We start from the raw sequence: 5,559 nt of genomic DNA, 5'->3' as shown, positions 1-5,559 counted from the left end.
AATTACACAGTAGCGCCATCCGTGTTGAATAGTTGAACTATATAAAATAGGCAAGTGACTAGCGCCATCTCGTAACGTATATCTTAACTACAATTTGCATTGTGTTTTGGTCGGTAATTATGTGTAGCCATCATATGACGTTACAAACATTTTATAGCTGTGGAAATATTATTTATGTGAAAAATGGCTGGAAGGAATCAAACAATCATCATCTTAAAAGTACGCTACTAGCGCCATCTAGCGTATAGTAGCAGAATTGTAAGTTTCAAGGTTTTCAAGTTAATTACCAAACGCACTTAAATTGGTCTTGCCGCGCTAGAGTCCGTAGAAATACGTCTAATGTACTTATATGAGCACATTATAGCATGTACAGCGCAAAATCAAGTTACCACCATCCATAGTTCATGTAGTTCCGTCATGGTAGACTAGATGGTGTTAGTGTTTCGCCAAAATCATCTCTAAACGATGGTTATAATGACTTATATTCCACAAGTAAATGACAATCTTTTACTAAGTTAGAAAGCAATGATCGTTTCTGAATTGTTGAAAAGTCTAAATAAATACTACCGTCGGTAATTTATAATATAGTCCGTGTTGTATAATTAAAAGCAAAAAACACACGAATATTGTCCATCTAGTGTCAAAAAGCTGAAGTAAATCTGACGGCCATATAGAACTTTTTTTTTAATGGTTAGCGATTAAATTAGTTAAACCATGCATGAAGAAAACTAAAAATTAATTTTCTTTTCATTTATTTTTTTGCTATAGAAATAATCGTGTTTCTTTTACGAGTAAGTTTTTGTTTTCTTCTTGGTTACGTGTATGAAAACGTGCATATCTACATATTCTTTTTTTGTATTACCTTTTGGCATTTTAAAACCATCTTCCGCGATTTATCTAGTTGAGAATTAACGTATCCTGTTTTTGTAACGCTTTGAGATAGATATAAATTAGATATAAGTAGTTTACGACATATTATCCATGATTATTCGTTGACGTAGGTATTATAAAAATGTTTTATAATCCTTATAATTATGCTTTATAGTTTGCTATTTTCGTCGTATAAAAAGTTATTCTGTAGGTATAAAGATAATCTTAAGAAATTTATTATCATTTATATTGTAAATAATGTTAAGCAAAATACTGTGTGAAAGACAATATAAACTAATAATTAATGAATAGCTTTGACGCGTTCTGTCGTGTTATCCATAATATAACTTAGGTGTTGTGTTCATTTACTTTATTAAAACGTATGCTTTGATTTTGTTTATTTTTTTCCTTTTTTTATCCTACCAGTCAATTAAGACATTGCGTTGACTCCCTAAATTCCTCAATTTTAATAATTCGTAAATAAAAACATAGATAGATGTCGTCGCGTGTAGTCAACGTTTTACAAAAACATAGTAATTAATTTTATTATTTATCGAAAATATCTTGAGTTCAATTTGGAAAAATCATCTGATAACTGACACTTCTGCTGTGGCTTGACACTTTTTTTTAATTTATAACATTAAAAAATAAATAAAAAAGACCAAGGAAACACTCACGTGTACAGTCACTTTGTACCTTTAAAACAATATTCATTGTAAACTTGTCTAGAATATTTCTAACAACTTGTGCAATCACTTCGATTTCTATTAAGACACCTCGAACTTTTTAAACAATCACCCTTTCAACAAGTTTTGTCTGTAAATTTATGAAAGCAGAACAACTCTTCACTCTTCATCGTAGTGAGTCACTGTAAACATAGACTTACAAATAAGTTCAATTTAGTACAGAGAAAAAAACTACTATCCAAATATGCCATTGTGCTTTCGTGATTTCATATTTATGCGAATTTATCGCCGTTATCGAAAGATATTGTCAAAAATCGATCCCAAACATGAAACATAAAAATTTGTACCTTGAGTTGTAAGTACAATTGGCAACAGAAAAGTAGATGAGCTATTGTGGTGCTCGAAATGATCTACACACTTTCTTATTACCTTGGCATAGAGTCGTCGTAGATCATTTTGAGCACCGTAATCGTTCATTCACTCAGTTGCTGTCTGTACTAATAGCGATATAAATACCCCTTTAATTTCCTTATGTCAATAGCCTTTACAGTACGAAATCTAACAATAAACCTTACATTTATTTTGTTGAATACTCTTTTTTTCTTACATGTTTATTTTAGAAATAACCCGACATTTAAAATAATCTAATAATATTCAAAATACGTGTAGCATTATTTAAAGTTATGCTGTATGTGTGTAAAACGTAATTATAACTATATCTGTAAGTCTTCCAGAAAGAGTTAAGATTATAAATACAGTAAAGTATAGAGTTAATAGAATGATTGAAGACGAATGAATGTATGCAGGTAGAATTTGCTTCTAGGTTATACAAGGGCGTCCCACGGCTATGCCACATGGAGGGAAAGTACCTTAAATATTGTACATGGAATATTTTACTGAAAGAAAACATTATTTTAATTTAAAAAACAATTTAAACTGCATTCATAGATTTTTAAATAATTACATGGTTGAACCGGGAATCGAACCCGCTACACCAGAAAAAATATCTATAGCTTATATCATGCGGGTCGAAAGGCCTCATTATAAGGATTATTTTTGCTAAATAACACAGTGTCAGAAATACAAGGAAACATGAATTCGGACAAATAAGATGGCCGCCGAGATCCCAGGTCTGACCCCGTTAGATTTTTTTTATGGGGTTATGTAAAAAATGTAGTTTAACAAGAACCAGTATGAAAGTGTCCACGAGCTACAAACAGAACTTAGACGTATTATTATAAATATCCCCACAACAAGATGCAAATCGGCAGGGAGTGAAATAATCAAAAGAGTGCGACTTTGTATTCAACAGCATGGAACTCATCTTGAGCATTTGTTAAATTGATTAATTTGTATTAAAAAATGTTAAAATTCATAGTCTTCCTTTTATTTCTGACACTATGTATTAGCAAAAATAATCCTTATGATGAAGCCCTTCGATCAGTATGATAAAGCTACAGGGTCATTTTTTTTCTCGTGTAGCGGGTTCAATCCCGGTTCAACCATGTAATTATTTAAAACTATGAATGCAGTTTAAATTGTTTTTAAATTAAAATAATGTCTTCTTTCAGTAAAACGTTCCATGTACAATATTAAGGTATTTTCCCTCCATGTGGCATAGCCGTGGGACGCCCTGTATAACACATTTATCCTATATTTATTTTGAAAGTGAAAGTTCTGTTTTCTTAATTCGAAGACTATAGTTCAATGCATTTTTGTATGTATGTATGTAAACTCTCTATTGCACATAAAAATACAAATACACAGAGAGCAAAACAAAGCGAGTTTATCCCTAAAAAGGGATCTTTTCCAACTATTCTAGTATAGTATGTTTTGTATTATATTATTTAAAGCAATATGTTCTAGCTTCCACTATTTTTTGCCTTTTGTGTGTTTACACACTGGCGGTCCCTAAATGATTGCTTCTCTCATCCACTCAAAGGTTGACTCGGCCTACTGTCTTTGTTTTGTACAATAAAGAGTTCACAAACGTAGATAGATACATACATACATACTATGACAGCGCCACCACTGATGGTTAGTGAAGCTGACTACGAGGTTCCGGGTTCGATATTTGCATTTATCTATATAAGTATATTTATTTATCCTATTTATCAATAGCCTGGCACTCATAGGACAAGATTTACTTAATTTGGAATTAGCTGACTTGGCACTGTCCCATGTTATTTTATTTATTTATTATCCTCGAAAAAAATCGGAGATGCTACAACCCATCCTTTTTTCATCTCTTTGTAATGAGGGCTATCGTTTTTTCTCACTAGATGGCGCACTGTTGCGTGAGGTTTTTTAGTATGGCTTTCAGTCTGTTATTACGGGCGTGAAAACAAAGTTTAGATTAAAATCATATTTAATACACCTTATAACCGTACCATAAAAATATCGAGCATGCCACAGTGTTGCATAGTCCCCGTTTTGTTCGGAAAAAAGGGAGGACAAAGGTTTTGCGAAAGACAAAACTGTCTCAAAACACAGGCATTCATTGCCCCGGAACGCATATTTGCCATAATTAATTTCAGATATTGCAAAACATACACAAAATTATTCTAATTATCAATAAACCCGCGTAGCTCACCCAAAAACTATGAGATTTGACATTTCGGAGACCTCACGCTACACTAGCGCCTCTAGCGGCGAATTCATTCGCGATAGCCCTCATTGTCTTGGTCGCGCCGTGTCTTGTCATTATAAAGGCATGTTATTCCAGATATAGCAATTAATAATCGTGTGTGTGCCAGTGCCTACCATGACATAACTCTTAAACTAATACTGGCAATCCACATACCTAGAGTGTGTGTCATATTTTAATTAACAATAACCGAAGACACCGTAAGGGCGTTTTCAAATTATCCGATCCTATAATGTATGAAATATGATCCGATATCGGATCGTCGAATCTAAAAGACAGGTACATATTCATACATTATACTTGCATTTTATCGGCGTCCGATACCGATATCAGATCGGATAGTCTGAAAACGCTCTAGAGCACTGTTGTTTCACTGACTAACGTTTGACTAAATATATACCTATATCGTTGGATAAACACTTTAATAGGCAACTTTATTTTCCCTAACATAATTGTAAACTATTAGCTGTTGACCGGGTCTGCGAAGAACCCGTTTACAGCTATCGCGCGGGAACTATGCAATTTTCTGGAATACAAACTATCCTATGACCTTCCCCGGGACTTTTTGTTTATGGTTTGGATTTGGAGAACGAAAATTTTGGATTCTACGCGTGACCGTGGCCGCTGCAATGTGGTCGAAATGTCCAAACCAATTTTATTTTGCAGCATATGTACATCCTCAAGTGTTTGTACTTATTGTTTTTATTTTTAGAATATGTATGAAAGTGTACGAATGGTTAATTTTAAGTCAACCAAGAATTATCGCAACAAACAATATCACAAAAGTCTTCCGATAATGTAAGTTACTTGTAAAATTAATTAAAATTATACTTTTAGGTAAGTTAAGATAGTTAATTAGCTCATAGGCAGTAGCGGAGGCGGGAATCTGCATTGTTCAGATAGGTTTGAACATGTGCGCACTCAACTGGTAATACCATAAAGACACGAATCAGCTCTAAGAGCTGCTAGTGTATTATTTGAATAATAATAATAATACCATGTTCGTGGCATTTCCCTGCCGTTTACTAAGTTGCCTCAATGAGGGCTACCGTAGACAAAGGTCCGCCTGAAGTATAGTGGTTAGTTTGTTAATACGGACGACAAAACAAAATTTACATTTAAATCATATTTAATGCCTTAAAACCGTACCTTAAAATATCGAGCTTGGCATAGTGTTGCGTAATCCCGATTAGTTCGAAAAAAAGGGAGGACAATGGTTTCCGAAACACAAAACTGTCTCAAAACACAGACATCCATTGCCTCGTAACGCATATTTGCAACTAATTTCAGATAAGTATTGCAAAATATTCGCATAATTATTCTAATTATAAATAAACCCGCGCAGCTCACACAAAA

The sequence above is a fragment of the Choristoneura fumiferana genome, chromosome 27 (assembly GCF_025370935.1).
Source record: "Choristoneura fumiferana chromosome 27, NRCan_CFum_1, whole genome shotgun sequence".
NCBI classification, from domain to species: domain Eukaryota; kingdom Metazoa; phylum Arthropoda; class Insecta; order Lepidoptera; family Tortricidae; genus Choristoneura; species Choristoneura fumiferana.
This window is presented reverse-complemented; position numbering follows the sequence as displayed.